This window comes from Chenopodium album, chromosome 17 (assembly GCF_948465745.1).
Source record: "Chenopodium album chromosome 17, dcCheAlbu1.1, whole genome shotgun sequence".
Classification (NCBI taxonomy): domain Eukaryota; kingdom Viridiplantae; phylum Streptophyta; class Magnoliopsida; order Caryophyllales; family Amaranthaceae; genus Chenopodium; species Chenopodium album.
The window spans coordinates 28,072,354-28,087,256 of record NC_137850.1 but is presented as its reverse complement, the minus strand read 5'-3'; the positions used below and the strand labels follow the sequence as shown (position 1 = coordinate 28,087,256).

Sequence of the window (14,903 nt, the reverse complement as noted above, 5' to 3'; positions counted from 1 at the left end):
TTGGTAAACCATTCCAAATTCCAACGGCGATCTTCAAATTTATTATTATTCCCTCTGTCCTCAAAACTTCGACCCTTTTGGCCTAATTTTAGTCCCAAAATGATCGACCCATTTACATTAAAATACCCACTAATTTACAACAATATTTGTGCAAATTAGCTTCCCCATATAAAATTTTATTTTTCATGTATTTTTAATACTTTATCTCTCTACTTTTTTACAAACCTCATGTAAATTTATCTTTCCAATATGTTTTTATTTCTTTTATTTAATTTTCTTAATAACAGCGAAATCAACCCAAAAAGATTGAAATTTTGGGGACGAAGGGAGTATTATTTTTTTCAATCTCTCTCTTCCACCTCACTATGATCAAATCCCATGCCCACTTATATAAACTTGTACTCCTACAGTCCCACTGACTGCCCTTAATTTTATGGGCATAGATTTTCTCCCTTGCTACTATCCTACTCCACAACTTGCAATTATTAAAATTTTTAATTAAGTCATTGATCATGAATTATTACAATATTTAACCATCATATACTAAGCATAATAATTAAGTATTTATGCAAAGTACGACGCTAATTTAGAAAAATAAAATGAATAATGAATAGTAATATATGTTATGATTATACGATAATCTAATATTTTCAATGATAGATAAGATACTACAACAAGGATTGTTCACCGGCCCAAGACTAGAGGTGTCAATTCGGATAACCGGATGGAGTTTGGATCGGATCTGTTCGGGTCAAAATTATTCTCTTAATTCGGGTTGGGTCAAATTCAGGTCGAATCAAATCCAGGTCATGTTCTATCGAATCCGAGTCGGATATGGGTCGGGTCAACTCCAGATCGATTCATGTTCGGTTCAGATAAATTCAGATCGGGTTCAAAACGGGTTTAACCGGGTTAATTTCGAGTCGGATGAATTTGGGTCTGGTTGATTTCGGTTCAGATGATTTTGGTTCGGTCATGTTCGATTTGATTAAGATAAGGTTGATCCGTTGATTCATTAATCGGTCAATTTCAATTCAATTCCGTTATGTATTTAGTTGGATTTTAATCGATTTAACCCAATTCATATCCAAATAAAGGTTATTTTTAAACTAGAGTTATTATTGAGTTTTGACCTTATTATTGGGTCAATATCAAGTCATTCATGTATCATATTTTTTATCGAGTTGAAAGAAGAGGTTTTAATGTTCAAGTATTACAAATTATTTGTAGCAAATTTTAAATGAGACGAATATAAAGCTTAGAAAGTAATTTTATATAATTGGTATATACATGAAGTAAACTTGTTACTCCGGATTATTTCTTTGTAGTAAAAAAAACGTTAACTTATTAATAATTAGTAAATATAGTAGTATAAGAACTTGAAAAACAAGGTCAATAATTAATTATGGTCGGGTTAAATTCGGATCTGGTAAAAATCAAATCGAGTTAAAATCGGGTCAACATATCGGATTAGATCGGTTATTCGTCGGGTCAATTTCGAATTGGGTTGAGCTCGTGTCAGATCAAATCGGTTCGTCTTGAGTTTAGATCGAGTCAAATCGGATTCGGGTTGCATTTAGGTCGGATCAAATCGGTGCCGGGTTAAGTTCAGATTGGGTCAAGTTCGAATTCGGGTTGAGTTCAGTTCGATTAGAGATCTGGTTTAGGTCTTGAATTTCATGGATCAAATCGGATCGGTTACAGTTCAAAACGGATAATTTTTTTCGCATCGGTTCGGTTTTGACATCTCTACCCAAGACCATACCGAAATCTCGAATAATATTTATTAATATCTACACCCCACTCCATATATAACGACTAGTCTACTCCGTATTAACTTGTGCTGACTTTAGATTAAACTCATAATGACAATAATATCTTTTATCATAGTTACAACTGACAAGTGCAACACCAACTGACATATATCTAACCATGTAAAGTACCAATAGTATCCATTTTTATTTAGTTGACATGTTCTTTTTAGGGCTTGTTCTAATTTATTGAACAGAGCTGAACTGAATTGAACTGAACTGATTAGAGCTTGACTGAACTGAGCTGACCTGATTAGAGCTGAATTGAACTGAACTGAATGAAATTAAGCTGAAGAGAACAAGCCCTTAGACACACATATTAAGGAGAGGAGAGAGAATGAGAGAAAATGATAAAGCAAGTGGAATACACTAAAAATGCAAAGTATAAAACTTACCCAAAAATAAGATGTAACAAGTAAAAATAAACTTTTTAAAAAAGAATATGTGTCAACTAAATAAAACGGAGGTAAGTATTTGTATATGACAATACAACTTGTGCTACTAACTATAAATTAAATTCATATTTAACACAAACCAACCAAACGAACCACCCTCCAACACGCCGTCATTAACTCCACCTCACATCCTCCAGTACATTGCCAAGGTTTTGCTGATGACCAAGCCAAATTCAAACATTAATCAGAGAGTGAGGTATAACTCAAGTGGTTAGAGCTCCCCTCTGGATTCTCGGTGACCCAGAGATTGATTATCATCACTCGCCCTCGTGGTTCTTAAAAAAAACGACATTAATCTAAAGAACAACACTTGGCTTAGGAAAATTTTTAAAAAACCACCCAAAAACACCACTTTTCTAAAAATCACCCTTTTTTTTTATGAAATTTAAAAAAACCACTTGCAAAATTTAAAACTAGTAGGTATCACCACCCCTCCTCTATTCCGGTCTGCTTTTCGATTAAAATGTCTACGTGCCACCATCTTATTGGCCGAAATTGACAAAATAAATAAAAACAATTTGTTTTATAAAACAACAATCTCACTTAACTCCAGTCCCAACAGCCACACCCCCACCCCTTCTCTGCCTTCCCACCCAAACCAGCACCTGCAGACGCCCGAACCACCCTACTCATGCCGGCGAATTCAAATCAGCCCCCACCCACGCCCCTAGAAGCGTTAGTAGCCTTCTTCCCCAATTCCCCCATTTAACCCAAAATAAACCAAAATCAAGTACACCAAAATCAATTACCCAAATCAAATCAAACACCAAATTACACAAAAACAAAACCCTAATTTATTCAGCATGGTGGTGGCGGAGGAAGTAGAAGGAGAGAGAAAGGGGTTAGTCGGTGGAGCAACTTCGTTTGGGTCGAGTTTTAGGTGTGGCGGAAAACTGATAAGGGAGGAAGCTTGAAGCTCCTTCAATTGCGTAAAAATGGGTTTAAAGAGAGAAAGAAGAAAGAGAAAGAACAGAGAGAATTGGGGAGAAAGAGAGTTTGTTATTTATTGCATAATCAACTCACAATTATTACATGACTTTTTATAGTTGGTTAGTGGAATACACGTCATCAACCCACTAGCTAACTAACTCAACTTAACTAATAATAACTAATTACAACTAAAATTCTTGCCAAAACACTTTGATGGTATCCAACCCTCAAATCCAATTTGCGAAAGATCTTACCTCTAGCCAACTCATCAATTAATTTGTCCATCACTAGAATTGGAAATTTATTCTTGAAAGTCCTATTATTCAGCTCCTATAGTCCACACACAACCTCCAAGTATCATATTTATTCCTAACTAGGTGATGCATGTTCAATAACATCCCTTTGCTTCAATGGATATCTATAAGGCCAGATATTCACTAGAAAACTACTAGGAATTAAGGGTATAGAGTGATAAAAAAAAAAACTCCTCTCTCTGGTGGCATATCAGTTGGTTTCTCAAACACCATGCTAAACTGCTGCTTAAGTTCAGCAAATTTTGAAAACTGAGATTGATCGGACTTATACTACTCCAGAGTACAACTAACCTCCATCACTTGTATAAGACATAACTGAACTACTGAATCAAAGATTTTGTCAGATGGATTACCCTCCACAACTGCTAACTTCTTAGTAGGAATGCCCTTCAAGAAAAATTTCTCATTTTCAACACAAAATTCCATTCTCAATTTCTCAAAATCCTAGTATATAGGTCCCAACATCCTCTACCATTGAATACCCATCAACATATCACAGCTTCCCAATGGAATTAACAAAATATGAGCACCAAATTTATGTCCTTGCATATCCCAAGTAAATCCCTTACACATGGACTAACAAGGAATATGATTCCCATTAGCAACTGAAAGTGTCTAAAAAGGAATTTGATCTAACTTACACCCTAATTTATTTATTTATTGTCTATTGTTAGGATATTCATGTTAGTGTGATTATTCCTATTGGTGTATATGTACTCAGCTTTTGTTGATTCGTACTTTTGTGTTGTGTTTGGCTTTTTTTTTGTATTGGCCCTACTATGACCCATTTTATATGGCGAGTAGTGAGGTTGAAATAAAGAGAAGTACAGGTAGAAGGAGCATATCAAGCATGATGGGATTGAGCGAAGAGGATTATATGTTTCTTTGTTTATTATTTATTGTATTGGATTACTTATGTAATTGTTAACACTAACCTATAAATATTGTTTATATTTTAGTTTGAATTTAAAAAGGGTCTTTAATGGTTCTAATTTATTGGTTTAATGTAAGTTGGTTTTAAAGTTGAGTTTGATTTTATTAAACTTTATTTTATTTGATTTTTTGAAAGTTAGTCTTCTGATGTGTGACTTTGAAAATAGCCTTAGCCATTATCACAGTGGCGGTAATACTCTAGATATTTCCTAAAAATGAGTTTTATTTAGAGTTAGAAGGTATTTCAAAGAAAGGGAATTTTCGAGGTATTACAACGGTACATGTGCGCTGCAGCATTGCCACTACCGTGCCACAACACCCTTCTTCTTGGCGCGGTACGCAACTGCTGGCTTCAACTGATGTGTGACACAATGCAGCTAGATTTGGGCAGACAGGGGAGCTTAGGCAGGAGGCTAAGTGCGAATGCGGCATTCTCCTACCCAATACAGACTCATTTCTTCATTATTCAACTTTAATGAATTGGGGTAACACGTGATCTTGCCCCCGCAACTTGCCCAAGTCACTATGCCTTGACTTCTAACTTGACTCGCTTGCGTTCTTACTTCCCGAACTTGGTTTTGTTAACTTCCAAAGCTCATGTTGTGCTTCCTCCTCGACATTTGAGTCTCTGAAAAACCCAACATACCTACAAAAAAACCAAGCAAACAGGAAAGCGAGAGAATAGCCAATAAATGCATAAAAAGAGTAATAAAACCATTAAACACACATTTCTTTAGACTAACACACAAGAACGCAAAGCAAGCATTATTCCAAAAAACACGACTAAAGAAACTAAACAACGATCATATAATAGGAAGAAAACTACCCTATGAGTGCCACAAATGACACCACCATGTACTCCCCACTGATTGCCCTTAATTTTTTGGGCATAGATTTACTCTCTTGCTTTTATCCTACCCCACAACTTGCAATTACCAAAACTTTTAAATATAATACTGATGATAATTTACTATAAATATTTACCCATCATATATTAAATTAATAAATAAGTACTAATGCAAAGTGTGACGTTAATTTAGAAGAAAAATATATGATAAACAATTACATATGATATGATAATCTTAAATTTTCAATGATACATTGGATGCTTAGATGCCACAACATTTTCAAAAAAAAAAAAGAAAGTTGTTTATCTAAATAAAGATAATTAAAATTATATTTATACATTTATTTCGGTGTTTTTTGGATGTCCCCCATGAGAGTTATAGAATTGAATATGCCTCACTAGGTTTCATGGCGCTGCCTTGGCTGTAAGTTGGGATATCTTGCTGCGCAAGCTCGTGGACTCCTCGTGTGTGTGAGTCCATTGGAGGTAATATATTTTTTATAAATACCAATGATTATTAGATGATCATACATAAGAGTTCTTTAAAATTAGTGTTTCATAGGCTGGAAATAGCCAAATCGAAAGAGAAATTTGGCTATTTTCGACCCTTTCCCTTTAGTTTCTGTAGACACCAAATTGTGTCTCCCCAAAACCAAACCCAGTGATAAGTACTTTACACGTCATTTGATTATCGAACGAAGTGAAATGTGATAGAGTCTCGTGATTATTCTATTTTTAATAAAAAAAATACTTCTTTCTGTTTTCGAAAATATTTCTTTTCGTACCTTATCTATGAAAAAAATGTCTAATCCAATTTAGCTTGGTTCATAATATGGGCCCAATAATAGTGTAGTTGGATGGGGCTCGAAAAGAGTTTTCCAACAATATATTATAAGCCTAATTCTGATGAATAATAAGGAAATTATGACCCAAATATTAAATTGGATGTTAAATAAGTTTTATGGGCGACTCAATGATCAAATGGAGGGTCTATTGATTATATTCCTAAAGTCATTAGGAATTACTTTAATTTTCTATAATAATATAGAATGTTATTTTAAGTTCTAAGGAGATTATGATAAATAATTATATTTTTAGAAAAGATAAGGAATTTCTGTTTTTTTTTTTTTTTTTTTTTTTTTTTTTTTTTTTTTTTTTTGAGGAATAAGGAATTTCATTTGAAATAAAACAAGTGTTTTAAAGAGATTTAATCTGATTTTAAATGATAAAGAACAAACTCTAATTATCTAATTATATTGGAAAAATGACTCCATATTGCCAGTTTTAAAGAGATTTAATCTGATTTTAAATGACAAGTCCACCGCGCCACGACAGCTCCATCGCATTGTGATGGCCTTGTCGCGTCGCAATGGGAGTTGTTTTACTTCGATTGGAATTCGATCTTCTCTGATCGTTTCCGGATACTTTTCTCTATAAATAGGGTCGTATTTCCCCGTTTTTAAATCATCAACAATCATCTTTTCTCTCTCAAATCTAGAAGCATATTCTTTCCCCCTATTTCTAAGCCTTCCCTTTTCAAAAATACACCATTCGTCCATCACGAGACTTAGACACACCTAGCCAAGCTCGAAGTTGCCTTCGCCCTAGACGTGAAAGGTTGATAATTTCTGAGGATTTGGTCCTTAATCCCTATCTCAATTATTTAAATTAATTGTTTGATTTAATATTTTTATTGAAGTTACTAACGTGTGTATTGTTTTGATAGAAAGAGATACGAGGAAACAAAGTGAGTAATTTCATTGCTATATCTTTAGAAGGCATGCTTAGTTTATTTTAATTCCTAGTATCATGTTAGGATGTCTTTTATTGCTTTCTAGTATTTTGGTCTTTATTGTTTAGTGACATGCTAGGATTTGTTATTAATCATGTTAGTATCATGCCTAGGATCTTACTAATAATATTATGCTTTGATGAGATTGAGATTATTATGATGATGATGATTTGTTGTATCTATAATATTATTATGTTGCTTGATAGTATTGTTATTGCTTGATCACGCGCTCTCTTGCAGATTTAAAGGGAATTTGTACTTGAAATCACGCTTAATAAGATAATTAATAATTTTATTTAGGCTAATATGATTTTAATTCAAGTGATTGCCAATAATAGGTTTGTTTGTGCATTAATAATCAATCAACATAGATTAAACAAGGTTAGGATTAATATATTGATTGTATGTTAGTCAGAAAACACACATGAATATGAGAAGAATAAAGTAGAGGCTATTTTTAGGACAGGTTTAATCTCTTTTAGGTTGGATTTGTACACTCATCCCTGAATATCCAGTCATGATTACAGACCACTATAGAGTTAGCGATCTCATGGATCATGAAGGGGTGTAACCTTCACCATGTGAAGTTCCTAAAACTTGTTGGCGACTCTTTTGCTCTACCTTCCTTCTCTTTGGACGCCACCATGCTTAAGTGTATGATCACAGTGGGGCTCAAGTGTGGGATGCTTGAAATATTTCCTATAGTTTCCTTATGTTTTTGTTATTGAACTCAATAAAACTACACTCTTTGAAGGTAGTAAGTACCTCTATAGTGGGTTTGAGTGTAGTAAGTGCTCCTATGGTGGGTTTTGTTTTAGTTTTGTTCTTTGAGTTTATTGTAGTACAAGTTGTTTCATGGGTAAAGATTTGTACGGGGTCAAAAAGAGGTTAATCCTTCGATTACAATCTGATGAATCAGACAAAAATTTCTATACGACTATAATAGTTTGATAGACCTACTTATTGAAGAAGGCTGTAAATCACAACGATATGAACTCGTAAGAAGAATGTACGATTTGCAACAACGATTGTAGCTCTAAAAGGATGTTTTTATTTGATTCAATTGTCATGTATTTGTTAGGTTTAAATCTCTTTGCAGATGTCGTATGACTTTTTTTTTATTTATGAATAAATCTTTATTAAAAAAAAATAGATGATCATACACAACAATTAATTAATTAAGAATTATTGTATCCTCCTTTAGAGCTTGCACCACAACCTAGTGGCAAGACTCCCTGAAAACTTCTTGACTACGGTTTTACCAACCTTTAAGGTTACAATAAACCTTGAACTCAATTAATGAGCTTTCTTAGATTTATGGCATTGAATTGAAAGGGGTCGAGCATAGCTTATATGCAATTACTTTTTCTCTTTCGTTGGACCCAACTGCTAGATCATGGTTTTACAACCTCGATGCAAAACTAACTTTCACTTAGGATGACGTTGTAAAAGCGTTTTTAGCCTAATATGGAGATGACATCGAGCTTACAACTACCTTCCGCGATCTACTTAAGCAAGAGGAAGAAGCAGGTTTCATTAACTTCTTTTCCAAGTGGCAATTTAAAGTTGCTCTTCTTACACAAAAACATTCTGATCATGAACTTGTCCCAAATTTCATAAACAACATGTATCCACCATGCATATAAGTTGTTCCATTTGCAATACCTTGGTTTAAACACATTTCGTAAAGTGGGAACACTAATTAAATGGGACCTGATAAATGAAACCATGTATCATACGAATGGACTAGATCTTTAGAGAGGATCTCACCTACGCTAGAAAAGAACAAAACTCAAAGACGCAATCTTAAGAAGTTGTCGACAATTCAAGATATAGCACCCTAGGTCTTGTTTTGTTTTTTTTTTCTTTATGATAGAATAAGAGATTCATGTTGTCGAATCTACTTATTATGTACTCTCATTAATTATAAATAAAAAAGTACATTTTCAAGTACATTTATCTTGTTCAATCACTTTGTTGTCATTAGCTCAAATTGAATAAAATACAGTACACATACAAAAAGGTGATATCAATATATATATATATATATATATATATATATATATATATATATATATATATATATATATATATATATATATATATATATATATGCTCAACACTTTAAGAATAATCTTGATAGGCTTTGGTTTACAAGATTTGCCAAATGAAAAGAGGCCCATCCTTTTGTCCTACTAATAAAGGATATAATGATTTAGAGGCACATTACACCAACACAAGAGGCAATTTGAAACTCCACAAAGATAATCCCATGTTTTTTTTTCCTTAAAATAAAATCTATCGTTTTAGTAGCCCTTTTGACCCTCGTTGATTGAGCCTTATCTTTTCAACCTACATTAGTCATCTAAATTAAACCTTGGGATAAGAATGGTGCAAAGAAACATAAATGAAGAAATTGGGGGAACGAAACATAAAAGTGTGACACAAAGTTGGCCTAAACACAAAAGTGAAAAGTCTAAATTAAATAAGCCACATCAACAAAGCAAAAGAAAAAATAATTGTTCTAAACCCAAAAACAAACTTGTTACAAGTGACAAAATTAAAGGAAGAAAAAAGCAACAAATGTAGGAGTTGTCAAACGAACCATAAAGATTTTAAAATTGTATAGCATAAATATTGGGAAATTTTGTCAAGAACTACGAATTAAAACGCGCGTTTTGAAAACAACTACCTATTAGTTTTTTTTAAAAAAAAACTACCACAAAGTTGTAAAAAGTTTAAGTAACACTACCACTCTAATAATTTCAACTAGAATATTCGGCATGTAGATTCCACTTTTTATAACTAGAATAAAGGTAAAAAGTGGTAGTTTATATCCATTTTCCACCGATAAAGTATATATAAATTTTCATCATCGGGCAATGTATCATCCTCTATGTAATGGTCAACTTCACATCTCACGCTCACCTTCCCCTTTTTTGTTTTCTTTGCTTGAGCATACTCATCCTCATCACCATCACAAGTATTTTTAGAAGTTATATTACCTCTAGATCTAAATAGTAATCTTTGATCATTCGATGCATCATTCATCCTTTGATACTCAACAACAACATTATCAAGAATCTGCCTTATTCTTGCTATTTCAAAGTCGACTCCATCATTATAAATCTTACTTAAGTAAGACTCCACACAATCCATTTTATTCCTTGGATTATGGTGGCAACACCCAAAAGTCCATTAATATCTTACCAGTACCTGTCAAATTTTTCAAGGATACTTTTGGCCATCATTCTAATATATAATCTCAACATCACTATTTAACCAACGCTTAAAAGCAACTTTAATCTCACATATTCTTCGAAAAAACAAGTTCACGTTAACAAATTTCCTTCCAGAAAAAACATTAGTTGCTTTGTAAAAAATTTCCAACTTTTCGAAAACAAAATGAGCTAACATCCAATCTTGTTCACTTGGATACAACAAATTTCAGCTTTTAATTTAAACATTTTAACCTTGTAAAGACCTCCTTATAAGGCAAAACAGTAAGAAACATTAAATAGGTGAGTTCTACCTTGTTTACAATCAAGAACTAACCTTTTTGAGTTAGATAAGTTGAAAAATCGACAAGTGATATGTCTAATTTATGTAGTATTTTACCCCCGTCCCTTGGTCATTATTAGTAGTGTTTTGGCTCTTTAGAGCCACTTTAATTACTAATATGTGTTTTCTAGTGTTTTCGTAGTTTTGGTTGAGTTTTGTAGGGAATTGCACCTTTAGAGCATTTTCCTGGGATTTTATGGAGCAACTACAAGCATTGGAAGAGCACGACCATCTTTTGTAGCCCAAGATCGGTTAGAGTAATCAAACCGGTGAATAAGGGCTTGACGTGTGTGAAGACGAGGCATTTGGACCGAATGATTAAAGCCCCAAAGAGGATATATATTTGGTTTGGGCCAAGTTACGAGCCTAAACGAGGAGTTCAAGCGGCCTAAGGGTATCCGCCCGATGGTCCGCCCGATGGCGCGCCCGATTGGGCAAAGAAAACTTATATCGCAGCAGCCCTTCGCCCGATTAAAAAGGCGCGCCTGGTCGGGCGCGTGTGTTTAATGAGGACGTTCTAAGCGTCGTTTAGTTTGTTTTAGTTTAGGATTCTTGCTTATTATAAATATGTGTTAAGCAAGTTTAGTATTTTTTTACACTTCCTTATTCTCTGTTTACTTTTGTAATTCTTTCTCTTAGATTTTCTCTCTACTTAAGCTTATTTTCTCTCTACACTATATACTTTGTTGTTTACTCAACTCTTTATTCTGATTACTTTGGTAACGATTTATTTTCTCTTAATCTCAATTATTTATTTTATTCCTTCGATCATGTCTTATTTTATTGATTTGATTAATTTAGATTTAATTATGTGTGAGTAGTTCTCTTTCTAGGGTTTATGGGGATCCATAAATAATATAAAGAGGTAATTTATTGTTGTTAATTATCAATGCTATATTAATTTTCTATTGATTGATTTAATGCTCTGTGACTAGATTAGGCCTGATCTTTTATGCATGAGTTTGACAATATTGATTCGAGATTCCAAAGATGAGAATTGATGTTTAGGTTTAGTTTCAATAGGCAGGTTAATTTATAAATGGTGAAGTCGAGATTCGAGAGATGAGATTTAATACCGGTAGATTAATTCTATGATTGTAATACGTAGCGAAAGCCCTTTATAATCTGGTTAATTGATGCATTGATGATTGATTATTATGTTTTACCCTAGAGTATTATTTATTGGTGAACCTATGCCCTAGGTCTTTAATTCATTGATTTTTCTCTATCCTTTATTCTTCCCTACTTTTATCCTCCGTAGTATAGTGATCCCTTTTACAATAATACTTTGGTTACTTAATAATTTAGATTATAAAAATTAATTAAGAATAGTAAGACCAGTTTTCCTGTGGATTCGACCCTACTTCCCTATCTATTATTAGTTAGTGGTTTTAGGAATTACTTTTGATTAGGGGATACGACTTTACCCTGTCAACAAGCCTCTTCAAATTTCTCAATTCTTTTGGAGTCAACATCCAAAAAGAAACACACTCTCAAACTTTTTCAATACAAGATTTAATGACATCCAATCTATCTTGAACAACCAAGTTCAAAATATGAGCACTATAACGCATATGTAAAAAATCACCACCTAGCATAAGAGACATTTTTTCAAACTTTTCCAACAAAATCTTCATCATTGCATCATTAGTGCTATAATTATCCACAACAATAGAAGAAATTTTGTTTTCCAACGAATATTGAGACAAACAATCCATCAAAACCTTAGCAATAATCCCTTAAGTATGTGGACTAGGCACATAACAAAACCTATCAAAAACATAATATAAACACAAAATGAGTTCACTTCAACAAGCACAACATAACTTTAATTAGATAAAGAATGCAAATGTATAATTTATAAGAAGTTTTTGTCTTACCTCAAAGTTCGATTTTGTGGATTCCATTATGGTCAATGAAGTGTGAAGTCACGACCATATAACCCTTCTTTTGATTAGAGGCGGTCCACATATCGTGGTGATTGAAATCCTACTCCCATTATTCTCCAACAATGCCTTGAGAGATTTCTTATCTTCAAATATTTTGAGAATATTAACTTTAAAGTGTTCCTTAAAATAATCTTACATGATGGATTGAGGCCATTAATAAACTTCCTAAAGCCAATGTGTGTGATCCACTATGGATAGTTGATACTCATGCATCGCAACCATACAATTAAAGTCCTTCTTGAAATTTTGGTTGAGTGCTTTTTCTTTGGGAGGTTTGAATTCTAAGATATTTGACCCAACAACCTCGGCTTTGATTTTCAACTGTGTTTGTCCTTGTGCAAATTTAAAATGTTTTCCAGGATACACTTTGTTTGCATGTTTGAGAAAATGTGAAGTTCCACTTTTAATATCGGTAGAAAGTATATGTAATACTTACACTTTGCTTTTGGGACACCATTCACATCAAACTTGTCAAAGAACTCCCAAGCCTTCGACGTTTGCTTCTTACTTGTATTTTTTTACACACTTTGATTAGATCATCATCATCATCGTCCATTAAGTTCACAAATGGCCCACCTTGATCCAAGTCATGAACAATAGGTACACTAGGTTGGTTGTTTGAAGAATTTGTACGCATATGGGTACTTTGACTACTCTTTGACTGCTCCCCATCCATTGTCTACATATTAATACAACCAAATTATGCACTCACAAAATGAAAAGGTCATAAAATTATACCAATTTATACTAATTATGCTATCACAATTTCACAAAGTCAAAAGCTCACAAATTATTCTACTGTATTCATTTTTTTACAAGAGAACAATGTTTTTTGTATATCAATTTCACTAAATTATTTAAGCTCTAAGAACTTCATTGTTTATACACAAGTACACAACATACAGTTAAATCAAACCCATAGTTTTTTAATTAAAAAAATAACCAATCTAATTTTGTAGACCGAGATTGACAAATTGGTAGTGTAAAACGAAATTCGCAAGCAACTCATTTCTTAAACTATAATCGGATTTATTATAACTTATACAAATGAATAATTGAACATCTCAATAAAAATTAAGCAAAATCTAAAAATAATTAAACAAAGGATGAACAAATTGTTGTTGGTTGATAAAGGTGTAAATGAACATGCAAGTGAACAACAAGAAGTGTAAGAGAATTAAGAAAGAGAATACATGTGAGTACTTGCCGAGTTGCGGAGAAATTGAACAGTCGCGGTGAGCCGGCGAAGGGATAAGACGGAGCCACGGATGACGGGATGAGTAAAGAAGCTGTAAGAGAGGGGAAGGCGGCTGTTTTATTGCTTTTTTAGGGTTTTTTGTTGTTTGAACTTCCAGTACTATTACGAATTGAATAATCTGATTAAGGTTGTCTTTTACTTATTTCTTATTTTTTTTACAATATATATTTTTTATTAAAATATAAAACGGGTCCATGGGTCGGATCTGAGTCTACACTTAATGGACCCAGACTCAGACCCGACCCATTACACTTAGACCCAGATCCAATGACCCAGACCCACCGGGTCTAAAATTTAAGGACCTAGACCTTAAAATATGGGTCGGGTCCAACCGGATCTATATCGGAATACTCTTCAACCGTAATCTTTTCTTTTGAAATCCTTGGGGTACGAAGAAGGAGGAATGTCCATAAACGCCTAAAACAGAGATCTAGCAAACAAAAGAGAATAGTTAGTTTCCTGAGCACTTAAATCAATCTCCTCTTTTATTTTTTTATTTTTTTTTTGAATAAACCATAATTAATTAATTAATGTTATTTGATCATTTTTTAAAAAACTTTAATTAGTTAATTTCACATAGTATATCTTGCGTTACTTAAAAACTAGAGTTGAAATAATTAATTAGTTTTTTTTATCAAAAAAGTTAAGGTGAAAATTGTTTACATTTGTTGTTTTCACGAATTGAAATAAAAAAAAAAAAATAACGACATTCATTGCAATATAGACTTTTTTGTGTTAAATGCTTTAAATAAAATCAAGTAACTTAGTTTTAGGTCTCATATTGCATGTATTATTTGGTAATTAATGAAATTGTGAAACGAAGAGCTAATAGAGGTCGCACTAGGGCTAAGATTGCGATTCTCAAAAGAACGTTTTCCTAAAACCCTCACTCCCGAACTCATTTCTGGTTTAGTACACCAATTTGGGCATGGGTAAACTTATGATTCATGCTAATTATCCCTTGAACTCTACTTGGGAGAAAGGTGTGAATGAGGTTTATGAGTTTTCCTAAAACTCATTGGCGACTCTATTGGTTTCTTAAAAGAAGAGATA

General features: G+C 33.1%; 1 long non-coding RNA gene across 2 annotated transcripts; it reads right to left on the bottom strand.

Moving 5' to 3' along the window:
* Positions 1-4,608: 4,608 nt before the first annotated feature.
* LOC145589552 (uncharacterized) lies at positions 4,609-13,964 on the bottom strand. 2 transcript variants are annotated; one of them, XR_014101724.1, is made up of 3 exons: positions 13,786-13,964; positions 12,524-13,271; positions 4,609-5,089 (listed from the first exon to the last, which is right to left on the bottom strand). It is a non-coding gene; the product is annotated as an uncharacterized LOC145589552 (long non-coding RNA). The 2 variants fall into 2 exon arrangements; XR_014101723.1 differs by lacking the exon at positions 4,609-5,089 and adding an exon at positions 10,940-12,413.
* Between the last annotated feature and the right edge of the window lie 939 nt (positions 13,965-14,903).